Source organism: Grampus griseus (assembly GCF_964374135.1).
Source record: "Grampus griseus genome assembly, chromosome: 10".
NCBI lineage: Eukaryota > Metazoa > Chordata > Mammalia > Artiodactyla > Delphinidae > Grampus > Grampus griseus.
The window spans coordinates 44171520-44197713 of record NC_139004.1 but is presented as its reverse complement, the minus strand read 5'-3'; the positions used below and the strand labels follow the sequence as shown (position 1 = coordinate 44197713).

Sequence of the window (26194 nt, the reverse complement as noted above, 5' to 3'; positions counted from 1 at the left end):
ACTCATTAGTTTGCCAAAAACGTTGGAAAGTGTCATATACACAGTCACCTAGAGCCTTGCTTCTTAGAAGCAGTTGTTGGTTAGGAGGATTTAATGATGATAGTTTTCATATCTCTCCTGCTAGATCAAGGCACGGACCACCAGTGATCTCTTTACTACCAGAAAGTCATTAGCGTCTTTAAAACTGATCAGAGCAGAGAGCCAATTTTCAGAACCAATTCAGAAAATTCATCCTTAAAATCCTGTTTCTCTAGAAGCACTCTGAGTACCAAAATTTGTATTAGTCGAGATTCTCCAGAGAAACAGAAACAATAGGAGATAATACATGGTTGGATGGATAGATAGATGTACAGATATATACATAGGCAGATAGATAGAAAATAAGGAATTGGATCATGTGATTATGGAAACTGACAAGTCCCAAGAACTGCAGTCAGGGAGCTGGAGCCCTGGGAGAGCCAATGGTTTAATTCTAGTCCAAGTCAAAAGGGCTCAGATCCAGGAAACACAATGGTTCCAGTCCAAGTCTGAGTCTGAAGGCAGGAGGGGACCAGTGTCTCAGCTCCAAGACAGTCAGCCATAGTGAACAAATTCTCTCTTACTCCACCTTTGTTCTATTTAGGCCTTCAAGGGATTGGATGAGGCTCACCCACATTGGGGAAAGTCATCTATTACATTACTAAGTCTACCAACACAAATGTTAATCTTATCCAGAAACACCCTTACAAACACACTCAAGATAATGTTTAACCAGGTATCTGGGTACCGGGCCTTGTTGACACATAAAATTAACTATCACAAAACTTTTAGGTTAATCCAGGTTAGCTTAGAGTTTACCAATTCTGCCATCTCTGTGTTTTATTCTCTGAAGATGAGCATAGCAGAAAGTCCCCAAATGTTAATATTACAAAAAAAAGGTTTTAGGTTGAATTAAAATCAGGTCAAGCAATAATTCTAAATGCCAAATATGCAATATGCAGTGTCAGAAGCCAACACTGCCTCTGTGCTGATAAAATTATATAACAGTAAAAAATACAGTGGCATTTTCCCTTTAACCTGAAGTTTTATACCATCTCTGTTCAATTAAATATCTAGTCAAATAACACTCTGAAATGGCATCAGGATGTGCCTCTCCCAGGGAGATTGTGCCGTCCAGTTTTACTGCAAACAGGTCTTTTCTTTACTTCACCTTCTCTGACAGCTGATTCTCTTCTTCACCATTCTAGAAGCTCCTTGAATACCTTACTCAATTTTAATCACCTTTAAATTTCCAGTATCCTAAACAGAGATTGGCATACACTAAATGGAAAATTAAATAGCTTCACAACTCTTATGTATATAAAGTATGTATGTGTATAATTATACACACATATATACATATATATAATTAAAATAGTTTTTACCTATGAAATGTAACATTTGTCTTAGCCTTTACAAAAATGTCTTATATGTAGTTTTAGATTATACACTGCCTTGTAATTGACTTCCCAATCATTTTTAAGGATTTTGTGTCTCTCGCACAAGTTAGTTAACTTCTTCAAATGTCAAGGATCTTCTCTTCTTTTGAATCATGTTTATGAGCTAAAACTGTAACTGCTCAAGAAAAGCTGATGAGTCATACACCTTTGTATTCTTGCTTGAATAAATGAAAGAAAAAATGACTGCCAAGCCCTCTGACATACCTATTGCACCTGAACTTCTAAAAGGAAGTGGGGAGGGCATCTCATGATTAGCAATAAAGAAGTTGCTCCACATTAAAAAGCTGAAAAATTCATCTGTTCTTTTCCTAATTTTACATTTTAGAACAATGTAAATAACAGTGTTCTTGGAAATGGTATTCTTAAAAATACTGCATCACTCAAATCAACTCTCAGTTATTCAGAAACTCATTATTCAAGGGTTTTAACCCAAGAATTCAATGTTTATCCAAGTGGTCTTTCACTAAAGGTGATCAAATACAAGGTCCCTAGGAAGATGCCACCCTTCTATCCTTCTTGAAAAAAATTATTTTAAGACAAACAGAGAGAAGAAGTATAATTAACAGCTCAAGAAGAGGAAAGCCAGCATAAAAGAATAGGCAGTGAACATGGAGACCAATTAAAATATGGTATCTAAATAATTGTAAATCTGGTTATAAAACTAGAGACAAATGTCAAAACGAGGTTTCTTAGTGAAAGAAGTCTTAATAATAATATAGACCTAAATTCCAAGATTTTATAAACAAAAGCTGAGAGATGATGAGGGAAAAATGGAAATCCTCTTAAAAGTTTTTACCATTAAATCATTTTGACAATTATAGAACATGTTATGATACTTTAGAAAAAACTTAAAATAATCACTTACAAGATGAAAAGCAAGATATATAACTTCCAAAACATTGAAAAAGATTAAAGTAAAGAAATAGTTCATTTATTCACTTATCAGATATCTTTTGAGCATCCACTCTTTGCTGGCACTGCTCTGGTTTGTGGGTTTACAGTAGGACTTTGCAATCAAGAGAACAAGGTGTAGGTAATGTCTCTCAAATTGGGTCTAAAAATGATTTAGAAAAAAATATGCTATTTTTAAGAAGTAGTCATTAAACAAAAGACTTAAGAAGCTAAAGGCTAAAAAGTTAATGAAAAGACCTACCAGATCCTGAGGGAGGAAGCTTCAGCCCTTCGTCCCACTGGGCGGTGGGCTCCCTGGACACCCCAGACCTGACATCTCCCTGGGCGTCTCCCTCAGTCACAATGATCTACTCAGCACCTCTCAGGGGTGGGGTACCTTCCCTCGGAAATGGACCTTTGTTTGTCACAGTGATGGGGGGCTACCCTTGACATCCGGTGAGTGGAGCTAACACAGTGAACAAACTTCCTGCATTCCACACGACTTTAGAATATTCTACTAGGCATCACGTAAGTAAATCCATCTTTTTCAAATTTATTATTATCCAAGCCTAATTATATCTTATCTATGAAAACAAATTTTTTTTGAAGGATTTTCATATAAAAAACCTCTGTCAATCAAAGGAAGTGGTATTTTGTTTTGTTCAGAATTTTACCAAAAGTTGTTTACTGTGTGGGAGTATCATGTTGTCAGTGGCAGCTCAGCTACCAGAATGTGAGTTACCATCCAACACTCCTGAATCAGTCTGCATGTGTAACTGGCGCATTCATGGAGGTTGGATGTTTGGGTACAAACATCTGACCACTTTATTTTACCTTCTAGGTACTTATAAGTTCACACCTTAAAATTCTTATTAACTTACAATATATATGTATTTCCTTTTATTTCTCTTTTGTATCCCAGTTAGAAACATTATATATATTTTTTATTATATACATAAGTAAATTATATACATATAAGTAATGTGGTTATTAGAAGGGAGGCTGGGAAAAGTGGTCTTCAGCTGGCTGACCTTGGTGGGGAGGCTGCACAGTGATGCTCCGGCAGCAGGCTTGGCCTCAAACTACAAACCAGGTAACATGGTGCCAGATAACCCATGATGATTTTGCTGTGATTAGGGATTTTCTTTTCAAATTTGGTTAATCTAGAATTGATATTAATATCTCCTTCCCATTTTACATATAACAGGAATTGACTCTTAGAAATATTAAGTAACTTACCACTCAGCACACAGCCAGTAAGTAGGAGCATTTGAATTTTCATCTTCCCGACCCCTGTGGAGATGATGGGAAAAGACGTGGCAGAGGAGCCCTGGTGCCCTGCCAGGCATCAACAGTGACTGATGGTGTAGTCTTGAGAAGGTCAGTTCTCCTACAATTATAATAAGTGAGTGTTCTCTACAAGGGTTTCAGGACAAAGTTACAGACAACGGAAATTTGGAGAATGTAAGTAGCATGTCCTTTGAGATTATCAAGTTGGCCACAGAAGCAAATTTCTAAGTGATGGGCCACTGGCAACAGAAGCAAAAGAATTTCTTGAACCACGGAAATTTTTTTTGTAATTGGATGAATATCTCAGTAAATTTTATTTTTTGGTTGCCAATAATAGAAACCCACTTAATCCAGAGAACAAAAAGGGCAAAGTGTTATGAGGACCTTGAGGAGTGTCATGGATCGAAGGCCTGCTGTTGGCCTCACAAAGGACTGAGACCAGGAGGAGGAAAGCATCAGAGGCCAAGACAAGTGCTCTCCTGACCTCACTCTCACACTCCCCATCTGTGTGGTCTCAGCTCTTTACCTCTCAGCTTGTTGGCTTAACTTTCCTCTTTCTCTGAAAATCAGTATGACTCAGAATGGCCACCCCACAATGGAAGCTTCTGTTAAGGAATCTGTGTCACCTCAGGCAAGACAATTGAAGAATTGTCTTCAATTCTGGAACCTCATTTCTAGAGCCTGATTCCAAATTCCCAAAGAAACACAAAACTGACCCGGCTCAGTTGGAGGTTTACCCCTAGTCCAGTCAGCTGTGGCCAAAGGGGAAGAGTTGTGTGCAAACAGTGTGGGGGGAGGGGCGGTCACAGTGAAGCTCTCAGGGGAGAAGGCAGTGAACTGGGCAGATGCCCTAAAATGCCTCTCCTAGGGTGGAGTTTGTATTTAAAGACTATAAGGTCAGAGAATAAGTCAAGCTTATGTTCATTTTAATGAAGAAATTAATGAAACAGAATTTTTTTCAAAACTCAGGAATTAAAACTTGCCCTTAGTTCCCTTTTCTTTAAAAAAAAAAAATGGCCACATTACGCAGTGGTTAAGAATCTGCCTACCAGTGCAGGGGACACAAGTTCGAGCCCTGATCCAGGAAGATCCCATATGAGGCGGAGCAACTAAGCCCATGCACCACAACTACTGAGCCTGCACTCTAGAGCCCGCGAGCCACAACTGCTGAAGCCCATGCACCTAGAGCCCGTGCTTCATAACAAAGAGAAGGCACTGTAATGAGACGCCAGTGCACCACAACAAAGAGTAGCCCCCGCTTGCCGCAACTAGAGAAAACCCACGCCCAGCAATGAAGACCCAACACAGCCAAAAATAAATAAATAAATAAATAAGTAAATAAACTTATTAAAAAAAAAAAAGGCCACATTATAATCTGCAACCCCAGAGCTAAGAAGGCTATAGAGGAAAGTGTGGGGTCCATATTGAGTTTTTTTTCCACAAGTGAAAAAAATCTTATTTATTTATTTATTTTAAATTTTTTAAAGTGTAGGGTCCATATTGATTTTTAACATCCGCACAATTTCTCCTTCATTTAAGGAAAGCTGGCATGTAATTAAAGGAAAATCCCCAAGACCATTTCCAGAAAGCTCAGGATAAATCAAAAAAGGAAAAATAATTCCGCATCTCTTTTTCTACTCTTTGACTCCTTTTTTTAACGAGTAATCAGCTGATTTCAGCTAACAAATATTTTGCAGTATTGTGTCTAGAAATAGCAATAAAGAGGAGCTTTCCAAAACAAGAGACGTCTCAGGCTCTGAAAGATACTTCCTACAGAATTTATTAGTTTCTGATGAGTATGTTAGACTGTTACCTTGACACTGACTCTGGGATGTTGTGCCAGATGCGAAGACCATCAGGTCCCCTGTCCACAGGTGTTAGCTGAGGATAATCAGATGATGGCTGGGAATTGAAATGTAGTCCATAGCATGGGAGAAGGCTTCGCCCTCAGTATCCACAGGTGCTTTCACTCCCTCAAAGAGTCGGTAGGGTTTCTGAAATGAGATATAACTATCAACTTTTGCCTACATTTGTGAAAGCTGGGGAAACACTTTAGTAGCTAAACTGATATGTCCTCCATGGAGGTAGGACCAGAAAATTGTGTGGAATAACATGGCACTTTACGTTAGCCTCAGTCCTCTGCACAGTCATTATATTAAACAAGTAAGATGCCTCAGGTGCAACAGAAAGCAACTTTATTCTTTTCCCCCACTGCCCATTTAAGCCTGCTCTAAAGGGCTGATTATTTTCTTTTTCTGCCCCTATAAACACATAAACACTTGAGAAATTCCAAGGACTTTTCTCTTTACTAGTCTATAAATTCATATATATGAATAATATAATATAATGTGATATAATATAATATAATATAATATGTATGTATATACCCTAATAAGAATAAACTTACGACTTCATTTAGAGTTAAAGTTTTTCTCCTCCTCTGCCTCCTACGCTTGTTGGCAGTTTGTCCTGCTTCGGGCTGGCAGCTGCATTGGGAAGTTGTGTCACCATCTTCTCTTGCCCCACCTGTCACTTCTCCTCCCAGCCACCGCCTCTACCTCCTCCAGGTCATGGTACTGTAAGTTTGGTGCTGTCTGGGCTGGGCAGATGTTGAGGACCGGGCTTTTCTCTCATAGCACACTTTGTAGATTCTCTGAAGCCCTTTGCACCCCACCATCCCTGGAACTCTCTTGAAGTTCCCTTGGCACGGTGGAAGCTGACCGCTCCTCACTTTCCCTCAGCATCTATGTAATCGAGGGGACACCTCAGCGTTCTGCACTCGTGACTCTCTTGGGCAATATCCAAGACACCCCTCTTACGTCTCCTCCATGCTGACTGCATCCAGCCCACAGGAATCACTCCTGCATCCTTAGCCAGACGGACTCTGGAAGAGCGAGTTCAGTAGGCTGGTCAGTTACACTCCCAATTTCTGAGAAGTTTCCTGCCACTGCATTCCCCCTCTCCTCTCCACAGTCACAGCCAGATGGCCCAGAAGACACTTGTCAGGACCAAGCAGACATCAGCTGTAAGGGAAGCATGCCCAGCCCTCCTCGGGTCCCACTGAACAGAGATCATCCTCGATGACTGCCTCCTGCCCCACTTTGCCAGGGAAAGGGAGACCGAACACACGAGAGCCCTCCCCAAAAAATCATCCTCAAGACTCCAGCTCAACCCTTCCACACCCTGGGTGGGAGAGAGGAGCCAACAGCTGTCTGATGGGATTTTGAAGACCTCCTTGGAAGTCTGTTACAGTGGTTGAATATCTCACTCTCAGAACGGGGGAAGCTTGAGGCTGCAGCTGAAAGTGAAATTGAGATGATTTCATTTCAAACTGTATTGCCTGCAGGAACACAGACAACATGGATCATCTCTCTTCCATGGGAAATGGGCCTTTGAAAGGACCCTCAAGTCTCTTTCAAGTTTTCAGGTACTTTGCATCCATTGTGATATTTTAAATTCCTCTAGGAAGGATGGGTACTAGATGAGGCTCCCAAAGAAGTAACTTGTTCAAAGTTCTAGAAAGTTCTTCTGACACAAATCCAGCACCCAACCATCAGCTGAGAAAATTCTGAAGCAGAATTGCCTGGTCAAATGGAATTCAAAGCCCAGTTATTGAAGAATACACTGCCACCCTACCTACCAAACTATGGAGGGTCGCTGAGAAAACAACCACCTCCCTGATCTACTGAGTCCTATTGGGATGTTTAGGTATGTGTATTTTGGAAAAAGCTTTCCGGGTGATACAGTTTCTGATGTATACCCCTTCTCCTACTTCCCTCTAACTTCTATCCTCTCTTCCTTCCCCTCTCCACAGCCTTCCCAAGAAACACCACCCTAGTAAGTTTGAAAAAAATGGTGCCAGTGAATTAAGACAGTTAACAAAACACTCCTTGAGATAAAACAGTGTTTGCAACTCAGAAACAACTACTTCTTTGGACACACAGCCCACAGTCACCTGCTAATCTCCATACGGGCTCCGTAGCTGTGTCTCATGGGCTCTAGAGTGCAGGTTCAGTTGTTGTGGCACATGGGCTTAGTTGCTCCACAGCATGTGGGATCTCCCCAGACCAGGGCTTGAACCCATATCCCCTGCATTAGCAGGAGGGTTCTTTACCACTGTGCCACCAGGGAAGTCCCTGAACTTTCTTATTGAAGTATAGTTGATTTACAATGCTATATTAGTTTCAAGTGTACAACATAGTGATTCAATATTTTTATAGATTATACACCATTCAAAGTTATTACAAAATGTTGGCTATATTCCTTGTGCTCTACATTACATTCTTCTGTCATATTTATTTTATACTTAGTAGTTTGTACCTCTTAATCCCCTGTCCCTATCCTGCACCTCCACCCACCCCTCTCCCCAGTGGTACCACTAGTTTCTTCTCTGTATCTATGAATCTGTTTCTATTGTCTTATATTCATTCATTTGTTGTATTTTGTAGATTCTACATACAAGTGAAAACATACAGTGTCAGTATTTGTCTTTCTCTGTCTGACTTATTTCACTAAGCATGATATTCTTCAGGTCCATATATGTTTTTGCAAATGGCAAAATTTCATTTTGGGGGGGCTAATCTTCCGTATATATATCTTCTTTATCCATTTATCTGTTGATGGACACTTAGGTTGCTTCCATATCTTGGCTACTGTGAATAACACTGCAATGAACATTGAGGTACACATATTTTTTTTAATCAGTGTTTTCATTTTCTTTGGATAGATACCCAGGAGTAGTATTGCTGGATCATAGAGTAGTCCTATTTTTCATTTTTTTCAGGAACCTCCATACTCTTTTCCATAGTAGCTGAGCCAGTTTACATTCTCACCAACAGTGTAGGAAGGTTCGATTTTCTCCACATCTTTCCCAATATTTGGATTTGCATTTCCCTGATGATTAGTGATGTTGAGCATCTTTTCATGTGTCTGTTGTTTATTTGTATGTATTCTTTAGAAAAATGTCTATTCAGGTCTTCTGCCCATTTTTTAATTGGGTTGTTTCATTTTTTTTGATATAGAGTTGTATGAGCTGTTATATGTTTTAGATATTAACCCCTTATCAGACATATCATTTGCAAATATTTTTCTCCCATTCAGTAGGTTGTGTTTTGGTTTTGGTTTGTTTTGTCGATGGTTTCCTTCACTGTGCAAAAGCTTTTAAGTTTAATTAGGTCCTATTTGTTTATTGTTGCTTTTATTTCCCTTGCTTGAGGAGACAGATCCAAAAAATATTGCTAAGACTTATGTCAAAGAGTGTACTGCTTATGTTTTTCTCTAGGAGTTTTATGGTTTCCAGTCTTTAGTCCATTTTTAGTTTATTTTTGTATATGATATGAGAAAATGTTCTAATTTCATTCTTTTACATGTAGCTGTCCAGTTTTCCCAGTGCCACTTATTGAAGAGACTATTTTTCCCCCACTGTATATTCCTTTGTCATAGATTAATTGACCATATGTGCATGGGTTTATTTCTGCACTCTCTACCCTGTTCCATTGATCTATGTAACTATGAAGCACTTCTTAAAAGTATTAGATAAACTAAATCAAAGATAAAGAGGTAGCCACCTGTGACCTTTCTCATCTTTATATTTAATTTCCTTTTTTTTCTTTCAATTTTTCCTGTCAAGTTTCAGCATTAAAAATGATTGAAGAGGGGCTTCCCTGGTGGCGCAGTGGTTGAGAGTCCGCCTGCCAATGCAGGGGACACGGGTTCGTGCCCCGATCCGGGAAAATCCCACATGCCGTGGAGCGGCTGGGCCCGTGAGCCATGGCCACTGAGCCTGCGCGTCCGGAGCCTGTGCTCCGCAACGGGAGAGGCCACAACAGTGAGAGGCCCGCGTACCGCAAAAAAAAAAAAAAAAAATGATTGAAGAAAGCAATTCTAGGAAATAATTTCAGTGTAAACAATTTTATCTGACTTAAGAATTATTTAACATAAATCTTAGTCAGAATATTCAGAACACGTGGTCATTTAAAGCAGAAGACCCAGAGAAAGAATAAGAAAGGGCAATTTTTAAATTTTGTGTTTGTACAGTAGAGAGTATATCAAGTTGTGGAAGGAGAAAGGTAAAAGGGAATCATGCCTGTGATTATGCATTAAATATAGAAGATATGTGAGAATTTAGTACCTGGAAATGGGATGCTGCCCTAACAAAAATGTAAAATATATGCATTAACTTTGGGACTGGGCAACAGGCAGAAGCTCAAAGGTCCTGGGGAGACACTTGGTGGGGATTTGAAGGAGACGAGGAAGGTACTATTATGTAGTGGTGGAAAGTCTGGCAAGGCTGACCCCTGTGGTTATATGGAAAATAGAAAGGATGCCTAAAGAAATCAGAGATCTGCTGGGAAGATGGCTAGGCAGAATGTGCAAGCTGCCAACTTGCTTCCAGATTCTTTTGTCAATATACTAGAGAAGATAGATGAACTTTTAAAAGAATTATTAAGTTTTCAAGCAAAATTTAGAGAAAATATGAGGAATCCAGGACTTGCTTGGTTTGAAAATAAAAATTGTTTCATATCCGTGCTCTCCCAGCAAAATATTCTCAAGAAAAGATTCAAGGCAAAGATCAAACCCAGGGTGTCATCAGTAAAGCATGATTTCAGGGTAAAGATTTCAAGGTATGGCTGTATGACCTCTTGTTAAGACCTCATAAATATTTAAGAGTGTACGTAGTAGAACTTCTAAGAATCTTAAGGGTTTGCTACATAGACCTTCTCAGTTAAGCAACAGGGCTTTTTAGAATCTTATGGGCCTATCCCCTAGTGGCCTCACAGGAAGCCAGAGATAGAGAAGGGCCCAAGAAAGGAAATATTGGTGTGGCTTTTGTCTAAAGAAGTTTATTATAAATTGATACCTAAGAAAACCAAAAACTTTATAAAAGAATTTTACCAGCGTGGACTTAAAAGAACAGAGACAGTTCGAAAGGAAAAGATATCTTACGATCCCAACCTACTATGGACAAGAAGTAGTTTGAGAAAACCACTCAGCTTCCAACATGGGTTACACAGAAAAGGAAGGATAATGTTGGCAGAACCAAAAGCCCAGAGAGTAAAGCCAAGAGCTGTGGAAAAGACTTCCCAGGGAGCAGGCCTGTGCCATAATCAAACTGGCAACATGTGGTTGCCCGATTTTAGAATTGCAATGGACTAATGACAGCTACGTGCCTCCTGTTCCTTTTTGAACGGGAGTGTCTATTGAGGTGACCCTGTCTCTGAGCCACCATTGTGTACTGGGCATTCACGGGTCTTCAGATAGAAAATAACTACACTTAAGGAGCCTCCTCTGTACCTGCTCTAATTTAGAAGATGAGCTCTTAGATTTTGAGCTGATAGCACCAGTTGGCCAGATGGTTAATATTCCAGGTTTGCAGGCCATGAGGGCTCAGTCATAACTGCTCATCACTACAGTGGTAGCCTGAAAGCTGACACAGACCAGACAATATACAAATTAACAGACATGGCTATGTTCCAATAAAATCTTATTTAGGAAAATAGCAGCGAGCCAAAATTTGCCAACCTCTGATGTCATGGAATGAGACTTTGTGATCTTAGATAGGAGTATTTTGCATATGAGAGGATCATAAATAATTTGTGACCCAAGGGAGCAGATTAAAGATAGCCACAAGTTCTTTGCCACGCCCCCCTGAGAATCTGGGCAGACTCTGCTTTGACAGCAGAAGTGACATTGTGCATTTCCTCACCCCCTACACTGGCAGTTTCCACTCATGCCTCCGGGAATTTCCTCTTGGACCCCTGAGCCACCATGTAAGGATGGCATACACATACACATACACACACACACCAGTATTAGAAACAGTTTAGGGATTATGAGATATCTAAGTTTGTAGTTTGCTCTTGTTTTATGTTTCATGATTTATTACATTTTTAAAGTTTTTAAAAATATGCCTGTAGTTTTTTTCCTTGACAGGAAAAAAAAAAAAGCAATTGAGAGGCAAATCTGTATTCAAATAAAGAGGAATGACATGTTCAAAATGACCCTTAGGAGAGAACAGCTATTTCTGCTGCTCCAAGAGAAAGGACGTGTAGGAAAGCTGATCAGGAGCTCTCTCAGGGCCCAGAGGGAAAGTGAGTAGGATCCGGCTGTGAAAATGGAGGAAAAGAGGCAGGTATTTTTTAATGTTACCTAAGAATAGAAGCTTGCTCTTCTCACCTTCTGCATTTACATTCATAGAGATGGGAAAAGGTCACAAGAATTGTACCCAACAGCAGCAAGACTGTGTCTCCATTTTTCTGCTTCTATTCTCAGTTTAAGGAAAGGGATCAGTGAATATAAGAACAGGAACATTTCTGCACTCTATCAGACTCATGGGGACAATATTTTTGTTTTGGGTTTTTTCCGACTGGGTTCCTTTAACCGTCTTTAAACCTGGAGTGCCTGAAAAGGTAGGCGCTCTTGATTCACTACAGCCCCCACGGCCACCCCCACTTAGCCTTTGCTTTCAAACACAGATGCCAAACTGGAATATTTTTTACAGACATTAATTAATTCTGCCACATATCAAAGGTCACAGGCTGCCTTGTAATAGACCTTTTAGGGACATATTATTTGCCCCTAAGGTGATTTATTTTGGCAAGGGAGGCAAACCATTTTCTTTAGCAAAATGTCCTGGCAATCTGTACTATATTCTTTTTTTTTTTCTTTTCTTTTCTTTCTTTTCTTTTTTTGCGGTACGCGGGCCTCTCACTGTTGTGGAGCCTCTCCCGTTGCGGAGCACAGGCTCTGGGCACGCAGGCTCAGCGGCCATGGCTCACAGACCCAGCCGCTCCACGGCATGTGGGATCTTACCAGTCTGGGGCACGAACCCGTGTCCCCTGCATCGGCAGGCAGACTCTCAACTGCTGCGCCACCAGGGAAGCCCTGTACTATATTCTAATAAGCCATCTAGGACACTTGTCAAATAAGTCATTTACATTCTGAGACATAACTTTTAAAGGCAAATATTTGACCTAATTTACAGGTTTAATTTACAGGTCAAATTTAGAAATTTGACCCAATTTCTAAAATATTGTATCTCTTTTTTATTCTCAATTTGCCCTCACACCCAATAAATGAATAATCTGTACAACAGGTGGCTTATTGATGTGCCCCGGAAGTCTAAATTCCTGCTTTGATTCTCCAGAAAGAGAGAGATGAGCTATCTTAATGAAAGACAATGGAACACATAAGAGAAACTAATGAGAAGAACACAATGATGCCCCCAAGGTGCCTAATACATTGTGAATTCCATTATAAATAAAATCTGATATTTTTATTTTCTTATCAGATGCACCTTCTAAGATTGTCTTTCATTCTTGCTGCAGGAAATTCTTTACTGACACTGAATTGGAGAAATGATTATTTTCCCCAAATGATGGCTTTGTGTTTCTGGAAAGATGACTTTCAACATGCAAATTGGATGCATCAGAAATCATTCTGATGCAAGACTAGAACTACACTACTCTTTACTATTTCATAATGAGTCTGCTGCCCAAAGGAAAACATAAAACTCAACAAAGCTGGAGAAAGACAGTAACCTCTCTAAACAGCTTAGAAATTCCTCCCTGCCCGATGAATTGCTTTTATTAAAGATGGGGTTTTCTTTCCAGTTTTGAATAGATGTTTCTGAAAACAGATGAAAGGTGAGCAGGCAAAAGGAAAGAAGTCTATCAACTTGTAACCACAGTGGTATCCAGACTCAAACAACAAAGTGGAAACAATAAACCAGGAAAGATGCTATTGACATAATAATGGTAGCAAGTAATTACATAGTGCTTACTGGTACCAGGAACTACTGTAAACCCTTTATGTATAGCAACTCATTTAATTTTCACAAGAGTAATTCTAATTTCCATCTTATTGATGAAGAAATTGAGCCACAAAAAGGTTAAGCAAGCTGTCTGAGTGGTAGTGAAACAGAAAGGAAGGGGGCAGGGCACAACCTTTAAAAGAATGGCATATCTATAGGACAGGACAAAAACTTGTTAGAACCAACTAGGTACAAGATGATGGAAGATTTGAATTCCGGTGGACCTTGAGCCTCCTTATGTGCTCATTGTAATATATTAGCATATAAGTGACACACCCACCACTGCCAGGACAGTTCTGAGGCCAACCATAAAAGGTCAAAAAGTGGGCAGGGACTTCCCTGGTGGTGCAGTGGTTAAGAATCCGCCTGCCAATGCAGGGGACATGGGTTCGATCCCTGGTCTAGGAAGATCCCTCATGCTGTGGAGCAACTAAGCCCCTGCACCACAACTACTGAGCCTGCACTCTAGAGCCTGTGAGCCACACCTACTGAGCCTGTGTGCCACAACTACTGAAGCCCACACACCTAGAGCCCATGCTCTGCAATAAGAGAAGCCACCGCAATGAGAAGCATGTGCACCGCAATGAAGAGTAGCCCCTGTTGGCCGCAACTACAGAAAAGCTGCATGCAGCAACAAAGACCAAACACAGCCAAAATTTAAATAAATAAAATAAATAAATTTATTTTAAAAAGTGGGTGGTGGCCCAATTCCTAGAAATCTCTGCCCCTTCCCCAAAATAGTTGGAATAATCCTCTCACTTATTGCCTATGAAATTACCCAGCCTATAAAAACTAACAACCCCATATTTTGTGGCCTCTCACCTTCTGAGATGGCCTGCACTCTGTCTATGGAGTGTGTTTCTCTCTAAGTAAATCCACTTCTTACCTTTCACTTTGTCTCTCACTGAATTGTTTTTGTGATGAGACATAAAGAACCTGAGCTTCATTAAGTCCTGAGAACAGGTGTGTGATTGCAATTAAAGACAGTGTGTGGGCTTCCCTGGTGGTACAGTGGTGAGAGTCTGCCTGCTGATGCAGGGGATGCGGGTTCATGCCCCGGTCCGGGAAGATCCCACATGCCGCCGAGCAGCTGGGCCCGTGAGCCATGGCCGCTGAGCCTGTGTGTCCGGAGCCTGTGCTCCACAACGGGAGAGGCCACAACAGTGAGAGGCCCGCATACTGCAAAAAAAAAAAAAGACAGTGTGTTTCTTCTATATACTAACAATGAAAAATCAGAAAGAGAAATTAAGGAAACAATCCCATTCACCATTGCAACAAAAAGAATAAAACACCTAAGAATAAACCTACCTAAGGAGGTAAAAGAGTACTCAGAAAACTATGACACTGTTGAAAGAACTCAAAGATAACACAAACAGTTGGAGAGATATACCATGTTCTTGGATTGGAAGAATCAATATTGTGAAAATGACTATACTACCCAAAGCAATCTACAGATTCAATGCAATCCCTATCAAATAACAAATGGCATTCTTCACTCTTCACAGAACTAGAACTAAAAAGCTTAAAATTTGTATGGAGACACAAAAGACCCCAAATACCCAAAGCAATCTTAAGGAAAAAAAAAGAAAATGGAGCTGGAGAAATCAGACTCCCTGACTTCAGACTATACTACAAAGCTACAGTAATCAAGACAATATGGTACTGGCACAAAAACAGAAATATATATCAATGGAACAGGATAGAAAGCCCAGAGATAAACCCACACACCTATGGTCAACTAATCTATGACAAAGGAGGCAAGGATATACAATGGAGAAAAGACCATCTCTTCAATAAGTGGTGTTGGGGAAACTGGACAGCCACAAGTAAAAGAATGAAATTAGAACATTCCCTAACACCATACACAAAAATAAACTCAAAATGGATTAGAGACCTAAATGTAAGACTGGACACTATAAAACTCTTAGAGGAAAACATAGGAAGAACACTCTTTGACATAAACCACAGCAAGATCTTTTTTGATCTACTTTCTAGAGTAATGGAAATAAAAACAAAAATAAACAAATGGGACCTAATGAAACTTCAAAGCTTTTGCACAGCAAAGGAAACCATAAACAAGACAAAAAGACAACCCTCAGAATTGGAGAAAAATATTTGCAAATGAATCAACAAAGGATTAATCTCCAAAATATACAAACAGCTCATACAGCTCAATATCAAAAAAACAAACAACCCAATCAAAAAATGGGCAGAAGACCAAAATAGACATTTCTCCAAAGAAGACATATGGATGGCCAAGAGGCACATGAAAAGATGCTCAACATCATTAGTTATTAGAGAAATGCAAACAAAAACTACAATGAGGTATCACCTCACACCAGTCAGAACGCTCATCATCAAAAGATCTACAAACAATAAATGCTGGAGAGGGTGTAGAGAAAAGGGAACTCTTTTGCACTGTTGGTGGGAATGTAAACTGATACAGCCACTATGGAGAACAGTATGGAGTTTTCTTAAAAAACTAAAAATAGAATTACCATATGACTCAGCAATCCCACTACTGGGCATATACCCAGAGAAAACCATAACTCAAAAAGACACATGCACCCCAATGTTCATTGCAACACTATTTACAATAGCCAGGTCATGGAAGCAACCTAAATGCCCATCGACAGATGAATGGATAAAGAAGATGTGGTACATATACACAATGGAATATTACCCAGACATAGAAAGGAACAAAATGGGGTCATTTATAGAGACATGGCTAGACCTAGAGACTGTCATACAGAGTGAAGTAAGTCAGAAAGAGGAAAACAAATATCATATGTTAATGCATGTATGTGGAATCTAGAAAAATGGTACAGATGAAACTATTTGCAAGGCAGAAATAGAGACATAGATGTAGAGAACATATGGACACCAAGGGGGAAAAGGAGGGGTGGGATGAATTGGAAGATTAGGATTGACGTATATACACTAATATGTATAAAATAGATAACTAGTGAAAACCTGCTGTATAGCACAGGGAACTCCACATCACTGTACAGTAGAAACTAACACAAGATTGTAAAAGAACTATACCCCAATTAAAAAAAAAAAGGACAGTGTGTTTAGGCTGGGTTCGAGTCCCACCCTGTGGGTTCAAGTCCCAATATGGGTTTAAACTGTGTTCGAGTTCCATGTGAGCTGCACTGTTTCAGCAGAGTCAGGATTAAACACAGACACCTCTGGTTCCAGGTCCAGTTTTAGACAACTAGAGAAGTCCTATGGGTCTGAAAGAAATTGCTGAACGGTTTTCTCTAGACAGCAAGGCTAGAGGGAGAGACAGTAGAGACTGCATCCTTCCTCATCTCTACAAAACTCTTCATGGTTTCTTATAGGAGTGAAAAAAATGTTTCCCAGCATAAGGTGGTGTCAGGAATGATAAAAACAGCAACACTGACTAAAGCTCCATAAATCATCCTCCAGGAATTCCATAAGAAGGCACGACAATGGTCTGGTTTCAACCATCCCTCCTACTACTTTAATAGTTGCTTCAGTGGGTATATTCAAGTTTTTACTGCAAAATTAGGTTTACAGACAATTTGGGGGTTGGGGGGGAAACCAACAAAGAATATTCCTGTGTTTCAGTGGTAAATGTTTTTGGTTGATGCAGAAATTTTCATTGTTGGAAGTCAGTGGGGAACCCATGATAGTTATTCAATATCCAGCAGGTCTGCTGAGTTATATAAAAGCTGTAAGTCATCAGGCAAACTAAATGTACCAAGTTGCATAGTACAGCTGGAGGATTTGTCAATATCATGAATTTAGAAAGATATCTGCCAGAATAGATTTATTTTTCATGGCTAAATAGAAATCACAACTGACTTCGAGAGGAATCTTTTCACATGGCAAATAGGATTTCATTTGTTTCAAATTACTATTTTTCTGGGAAGGAGGGATATGAAATCTGATGATGTATTGTTGGAAATAATGTTTAATTCATTTTATTTTTAAAAATTCAACCACTTATTTCTCTGCCTTAAGCCAACTTTATTATAGAATTTTAGAACTTCTTGGAGTGAATAGGGATTATTCATTCACCCAAGGCATTTTCATTGAACCTCTACTATGGTTCAGGCACAGTTCTAGGGGCTGGAGTCCCATCTCCATTTTAGAGATGAGGAAAAGACAGCCAGAGAAAGGAAGTGCCAGCTCAAGGTGGCAGGGCCAGGACTGACACAGAGATCTCATTTCTCCTCTCCCAACTCTTTCTCACAAGGGTGACGCTGCTAGTACTGTGTGAGACCCGGAGCCTTCGATAAGACCCTTTCCTCCAAAAATTGTTTAATGTAATTGCAGAGACAAACGCACATTAAAAGTAAAGCAATAAGTGCCTCTCTCCCATAGAGCTGTGGGAGGTCCCTTTTCTCCTCAGCCAGGACTAGAGGCCAAGATCACCCCTTGAGGATCGTTGTCAGGGTTGCCACGAGCTGGGCAGCCTTGTTTTCCTACCTCAGACATTTGTAGTCGCTGGGAGCCCCAACTTTGTCTGTACCAAGCGTACTGACCCCACAGCCAGACTAGGGCCTTAAGTGGCAGCAGTGGGCACAGGGTCTATGGCTTTCCTTGGATAGGCTCTTGTGAGCCAATCCTGGCCTGGGTCACCCCAAAAGTAGCTTGGCGCCTGCCTGCCCCACAGATGTCACCAGGAAGAGGGTGTCCAGAATGGGGACTTCTGTTGTGGAAGGGGCATCTGAGGCCACCTGACTCGGGGGAAGCTCCCACTTTTCCCTGCCCGGATTAACCTGGGTGCCATCCAGGCCACTCAGTCCACCTGCTCACAGCCGTGTCTCCTGCACAGGGTCATGTACAGGATGGCAAGGTGGGGGTGGTGAGGAAGAGCCAAGAGTCAGTGCTGGAGAAGAATGAGCACCGCTGGTGGCAGGGCAAGGAGGTCCGACCTGACACTCAGTACACCAGCCGCAAGCTCAAGTCCCACTTCTGAGCAGATGGCCACATCCAGAAGGACAGCTCAGGGACCACACAGTTGTGAGCTGTGCCATCCAGCCCAGGCACTTGCTTCTGGAGAGTTTTCTATATTGAAGTGCCTACTTTATCAGCTGACAAAAATAGTGTTTTAGAAAAGGTCTAAACAGCTTTGAAGTTCTAAAAGTATTTTCTTCACTGAAAAAAGTTCTGAGAGCATCTTATTTTGTTCTAAAAGCAATAAAACACTTTCTGTGGGGGGGGAAAAAAAGTAAAGCAATAGTACCAGAGTTAAGCACCAGGCAAGGTAATAATATTGAGATGAATGATTGTCTTAGCAGAAGTTGACATCACTTATTCTACCCATTCCTTCTGAAGCCTCCTCCCTCAGTGGGGAGGAGAACTTAGGTCCATTGAGCACCTACTCTGGGCCTGGCACCATGCCAGACACATCACTTATATGGTAGTTTTGTTCTCACAAGGATATTACTCTCAGCTTGCATTTAGAAAAGAGACTACAAGAAATCATTTTTTCCATGATCATCGTGGTGGTAAGTACCAAACTGAGATTCAGCCTGTGGCTCTCTGATAGCCTGGCCCAAGCCCTTCCACCACAGGACGCTGCCTCCCTTTACACTGCACAGGACCTAGCTCGAGGTTCCCTTCCCCAGTCATAGCAGACAGGTGAGACAGAGGCTACACAGAGGCTGGGAAGTGGCAGCTGCTCTGTGTTGCATCCTTGGCTTCCCCAGGAACCCAGGCCATGTGGGGAGCAGTGCCGGGTGTTCCTAGGGCAGCACTGTCCATCTCCAGGACATTTATGCCCAAGGCAAAAGTGAGATTTTGTATTTGCCATAATTTGGATTATTGTTCAGAAATATTCAGTCTCTTCCCCTACTTCTAGGGAGGTGTAGGGGGATGTTCAGTTTAATTAATGTTCAGCTTGGTCATGTGACTCACCTTGGTCAATTTTCATTGTTAGCAGAGTTGATATTAGCACATTTAACACAATTAGAGATCTCAAGGGTGCTCAGCTGTTTAGGGTTGTTCTTTCTGGCTTCCATCATCACCCTGAAAAGAATATAGTGCATTTAGGAGATGAGAGACACATGGACCTCCTAATGTGTAGCCAAGATCAAGATTAAACCATGTTATTTTGAGCTATTGAGATCTGGGGTGCAGCCAAAGCTGAATTGACTCACTATTCTAGACCAACAATCTCACTGAGATTTACCCCAGAAAACTTCCCTTTAATTCCAAGCCATTTTGTGAAACTAGATTTTCCATTGTAGGTTGATAGTCTGAGGCTCTGGGCCACTATCCTCAGATACTAACCTTGCCACAGAGGTTATTTAAAATAAACATTAGATAGATAGATGATAGATAGATAGATAGACACAATAATAAAGTTAGAGGTGAAGTGGTAGTGGATTTTGTGTAGATGTATGTGTGTGTAATTTTAACAAAAACTACAGCATCTATACAAATAACATCTGCCTTGTTTTTCTGAATAATGTACTTTTTTTTTTTTTTTTTTGTGGTACGCGGGCCTCTCACTGTTGTGGCCTCTCCCGTTGCACAGGCTCCGGACACGCAGGCTCAGTGACCATGGCTCATGGGCCTAGCTGTTCCGCGGCATGTGGGATCCTCCCGGACCGGGGCACGAACCCATGTCTCCTGCATCGGCAGGTGGACTCTCAACCACTGCGCCACCAGGGAAGCCCTGAATAATGTACTTTGCTTGACCATTTTAGGAACCATACTTGCTGACACCTAATATATTTATGATATTTCTGTGAAGAAATGTTTAATCGACAGAGCTTTCCTTATCTTAAAAAGCACATTAGGAGGAAGTGGAGTCAAGATGGTGGTGTGGGAAACACGGAGTTAGCATCTCCCCACAACTAGGGTACCTGCCAGCTGCTGGTAAGGGACTCTGATGCCCAAGGAGACAGGAGGAACCCCAAAGTGAACCAGTAGGACATAGGGGGACTGAGGTGGGAGGAGAACTGGAAGCCAGAGAGGATCGGTGCCCTTGAAGCCAGGGAGAGCAAGAGAGGCAGACTGGAGGGACTCTTCAGGAAGAATGGGAGAGAAGCAGAGGGTGATCGCCTGGCCCACTCAGGCCGGGGAGACTGCTGAGCTCCCAGAAAGGTACCCCCGTTTCAAAGCCCCATCCAAGCTGCATGGGTCTCGGGGCATAGGAGGGAGGCAGGGGAGATCAGGAGAGGCAGGTGTGAGGGGCCCTCCCAGACTGGAGTAGCAGGAGAGGAGAGGAGGGCATTTGCCCCTCCCACTAGAGCCCAGAAAGCCTGCTGGGCTCCCAGATGAGGTCCCCTGCCCTCTGAGACCAGGGGTGGGGAGCACACCGGGACCGCTTCTGTTCCTTGAGCCTAAGCCCCAGCCCCCACAGCCCTCAAAGCATTTTCCAGCCCTGTAGGTCCTGAGCATTGGCCCCGCCCACCCCCCAAACTTTGCCCTTGCTTAGGCCCCGCACTCCACAGCCAAGGCCTTCCCCCTCCCTTTTTTTTTCTTTTCCCTCCTCCTCTTTTTTACTATTGTGGTACTGATGTAGCTTCCAGTTGTTGATTCATCTATATTTTTATTTTTATATTCTTCCTAAAATATCGGTTACTTTCCTAGTCTAATTTTATTTTTTACTTTGTTATTGTTTTTTGTTTCTTGTTTTTTTGCCTCCCCAGGCAGCTTGCGGGATCTTGGTTCATGAGCCCGAGGTCAGGCCGAAGCTCCTGTGGAGGAAGCTCTGAGTCTGAACCACTGGACTAACAGAGAACCTGAGACCCCAGGGAATATTCATCAGAGTGAGGTTTCACAGAGTTCCTCATCTCAGCACCAAGACCCAGCTCTACTGAATAGCCTACAAACCCCAGTTTTGGAAGCCTCAGGGCAAACAACAAGTAAGACAGGAACACATCCCACTCATTAAAAAAAAAAAAAAAAGGAAGAAAAATATGAGACACCAAAATAATATGTCACATATGAAGGAGCAAGGTAAAAACCTACAAGACCAAATAAATGAAGAGGAAATAGGCAATCTACCTGAAAAAGAATTCAGAGTAATGATAGTAAAGATGATCCAGAATCTCGGAAATAGAATGGAGGCACAGACTGAGAAAACACAAGAAATGTTTAACAAAGATCTAGAAGAACTAAAGAACAAACAAACAGAGATGAACAACACAATAACTGAAATGAAAAATACACTAGAAGGAATCGATAACAGAATAATTGAGTCAGAGGAATGAATAAGTGAGCTGGAAGACAAAATGGTGGAAATAACTACCAAGAAGCAGAATAAAGAAAAAAGAATGAAAAGAATTGAAGACAATCTCATAGACCTCTGGAACAACACTATATGCACCAACATTCAAATTATAAGGGTCGCAGAATAAGAAGAGAAAAGGAAAGGGTCTGAGAAAATATTTGAAGAGATTATAGTCAAAAACTTCCCTAACATGGGAAAGGAAATAGTCACCCAAGTCCAGGAAGCACACAGAGTCCCATACAGGATAAATCCTAGGAAAAACACACCAAGACACAAATTAATCAAACTAACAAAAATTGAATTCAAAGAAAAAATATAAAAAGCAGCAAGGGAAAAACAAAAAATAATGTACAAAGGAATCCCCATAAGGTTATCAGCTGATTTTTCATCAGAAACTCTGTGGGCCAGAAGGGAGTGGCAGGATAGACTTACAGTGATGAAAGAGAAAAACCTACATCCAAGATTACTTTACCCAGTAAGGATCTCATTCAGATTCAATGGAGAAGTCAAAAGTTTTTCAGACAAGCAAAAGCTAAGAGAATTCAGCACTGCCAAACCAGCTTTACAACAAATGCTAAAGAAACTTCACTAAGCAGGAAACACAAGAGAAGAAAAAGACCGACAAAAACAAACCCAAAACAATTAAGAAAATTGTAATAGGAACATACATCTCAATAATAACCTTGAATGTAAATGGATTAAAAGCCCCAACCAAAAGACACAGACTGGCTGAATAGATACAAAAACAAGACCCATATATATGCTGTCTATAAGAGACCCACTTCAGACCTAGGGACACATACAGACTGAAAGTGAAGAGATGGAAAAAAGATATTCCATGAAAATGGAAATTAAAAGAAAGCTGGAATAGCAATACACGTATCAGGTAAAATAGACTTTAAAATAAAGACTGTAACAAGAGACAAGGAAGGACACTACATAATTATCAAAGAATCAATCCAAGAAGAAGATATAACAATTATAAATGTTTATGCACCCAACATAGGAGCACCTCAATACATGAGGCAAACGCTAACCATGAAAGGAGAAATCGAAAGTAACACAATAGTAAGGGACTTTAGCACCCCACTTACACTAATGGACAGATCATCCAAACAGAAAATAAATAAGGAAACACAAGTTTTAAATGACACAATAGTCCAGATAGATCTAATTGATATTTATACAACATTCCACCCAAAAGTGGCAGAATAAACTTTCTTCTCAAGTACACACAGAACATTTTCTGGGATAGATCATATCTTGGGTCACAGATCAAGCCTCGGAAAATTTAAGAAAATTGAAATCATATCAAGCATCTTTTCTGACCACAACGTTATGAGATTGGAAATCAGATACAGGAAAAAAAACATAAAAAACACAAACACATGGAGGCTAAACAGTGCACTAGTAAATAACCAAGAGATCACTGAAGATATCAAAGAAGAAATAAAAAGAAATTTACAAGTGGCTCATGCAGCTCAATGTCAAAAAAACAAACAACCCAATGCAAAAATGGGCCAAAGACCTAAATAGACATTTCCACAAAGAAGATATACAGATTGCCAACAAACACATGAAAGGATGCTCAACATCACTAATCATTAGAGGAATGCAAATCAAAACTACAATTAGGTATCACTCACACCAGTCAGAAAGGCCATCATCAAAAATTCTACAAATAATAAATGCTGCAGAGGGTGTGGAGAAAAGGGAATCCTCTTGCACTGTTGGTGGGAATGTAAATTGATACAGCCACTATGGAGAACAGTATGGAGGTTCCTTAAAAAACTAAAAATAGAACTACCATACGACCCAGCAATCTCACTACTGGGCATATACCCTGAGAAAACAATAATTGAAAGAGTCATGTACCACAATGTTCATTGCAGCTCTATTTATAATAGCCAGGGCATGGAAGCAACTGAAGTGTCCGTCGATAGATGAATGGATAAAGAAGACGTGGCACATATATACAATGGAATATTACTCAGCCATAAAAAGAAACGAAACTGAGTTATTTGTAGTAAGGTGGATGGACTTAGAGTCTGTCATACAGAGTGAAGTAAGTCAGAAAGAGAAAAACAAATATTGTATGCTAACACATATATATGGAATCTAAAAAAAAAAGGTTCTGAAGCACCTAGGGACAGGACAGGAATAAAGGCACAGACGTAGAGAATGGACTTGAGGACACAGGGAGGGAGAAGGGTAAGCTGGGACTAAGAGGCAAGGACATATATACACTACCAAATGTAAAATAGGTAGCTATTGGGAAGCAGCCACACAGCACAGGGAGATCAGCTCAGTGCTTTATGTCCAACTAGAGGGATGGGATAAGGAGGGTGGGAGGGAGACACAAAAGGGAGGAGATATGGGAATATATGTATATGTATACCTGATTCACTTTGTTATAAAGCAGAAACTAACACACCATTGTAAAGCAATTATACTCCAATAAAGATGTTAAAAAGAAAAATACATAGAAACACATGACAATGAAAACACAACAACCCAAAACCTATGAGATGCAGCAAAAGCAGTTCTAAGAGGGAAGTGTATAGCAATTCAATCTCACTTCAAGAAACAAGAAAAATGTCAAATGAACAATCTAACCCTACACTTAAAACAACTAGAGAAAAAAGAACAAAGAAAACCCAAAGTCAGTAGAAGGAAAGATTCATAAAGATCAGAGCAGAAATAAATGAAATAGAAATGAAGAAAACAATAGCAAGGATCAATAAAACTAAAAGCTGGTTCTTTGAGAAGATAAACAAAATTGATAAACCTTAGCCAGATCATCAAGACAAAAAGGGAGAGGACACAAATCAATAAAATTAGAAACGAAAAAGGAGAAATCACAACTGACACCGCAGAAATACAAAGGATTATAAGAGACTACTGCAAACAACTATATGCCAATAAAATGGACAACCATGAAAAAATGGACAAATTCTTGGAAAGGTACAATTTTCCAAGATGGAACCAGGAAGAATTAGAAAATATAAACAGACCTGTCACAAGTAACGAAATTAAAACCATAATTTAAAATCTTCCAACAAACAAAAGTCCAGGACCAGATGGCTTCACACTAGAATTCTATCAAACAATTAGAGAATAGCTAACACCAATCCTTCTCAAACTCTTCCAAAATTTGCAGAGGGAAGAACACTCCCAAATTCATTCTATGAAGTCACCATCACCCTGATAACAAAACGAGACAAACATGTCACAAAAAAAGAAAATTATAGACCAATATCACTGATGGACATAGATGCAAAAATCCTGAACAAATACTAGCAAAAAGAATCCAACAACGTGTTAAAAGGATCATATACCATGATCAAATGGGATTTATCCCAGGCATGCAAGGATTCTTCAATATACGCAAATCAATCAATGTGATACACCACATAAACAAATTAAGGAATAAAAACCATATGATCATCTCAATAGATGCAGAAAAAGCTTTTGACAAAATTCAACATCGATTTATGTTAAAAACTCTCCAGAAAATGGACATAGAGGGAATCTACCTCAACATAATAAAGGTCATATATGACAATCCCACAGCAAGCATCATACTCAATGGTAAAAAACTGAAAGCATTTCCAATAAGCTCAGGAACAAGACAAGGATGTCCATTCTCACCACTCTTATTCAACATAGTTTTGGAAGTCCTAGCCACAGCAATCAGAGAAGAAAAAGAAATAAGAGGACTACAAATTGGAAAGGAAGAAGTAAAACTATCACTGTTTGCAGATGACATGATACTATACATAGAAAATCCTAAAGATGCCAACAGAAAGCTACTAGAACTAATGATTTAATGTGGTAAGGTTGCAGGATACAAAATTAATGCACAGAAATCCCTGGCATTCCTATACACCAACAATGAAAAATCAGAAAGAAAAATTAATGAAACACTCCCATTTACCACTGCAACAAAAAGAATAAAATACCTAGCAATACACCTACCTAGGGAGGTGAAATACTTGTACTCAAAACTATAAAACACTGATGAAAGAAATCAAAGATGACATAAACAGATGGAAAAATATACCATATTTTTGGATTGGAAGAATCAATATTGTGAAAATGACTATACTACCCAAAGCAATCTATAGATTCAATGCAATTCCTATCAAACTACCAATGACATTCTTCACAGAATTAGAACAAAAAATTTTACAGTTTGTATGGAAACACAAAAGACTCCAAATAGCCAAAGCAATCTTGAGAAAGAAGAAAGGAGTTGGAGGAATCAGGCTCCCTGACTTCAAACTATACCACAAAGCTACAGTAATCAAGACAGTATGGTACTGGCACAAAAATAGAAATATAGATCAAAGGAACAGGATAGAAAGCCCAGAGATAAACCTACACACATACGGGCACCTAATTTATGAGAAAGGAGGCAAAGACATACAATGGAGAAAAGACAGCCTCTTCAATAAGTAGTGCTGGGAAAACTGAACAGGTACACATAAAAGAATGAAATTAGAA

The 26194-nt window shown here is 40.2% G+C and overlaps 1 long non-coding RNA gene across 1 annotated transcript in view; it reads right to left on the bottom strand.

The window, feature by feature from the left end:
- Nucleotides 1–26194, bottom strand: part of LOC309828960 — a 73860-nt gene that overhangs the window by 4610 nt on the left and 43056 nt on the right. The window contains exons 2-3 of the long non-coding RNA XR_014297373.1: nucleotides 5473–5653; nucleotides 3609–3759 (exon numbers count right to left, since the gene is read on the bottom strand). This is a non-coding gene — a long non-coding RNA (uncharacterized lncRNA). The remainder of the gene's footprint in view (nucleotides 1–3608; nucleotides 3760–5472; nucleotides 5654–26194) is intronic.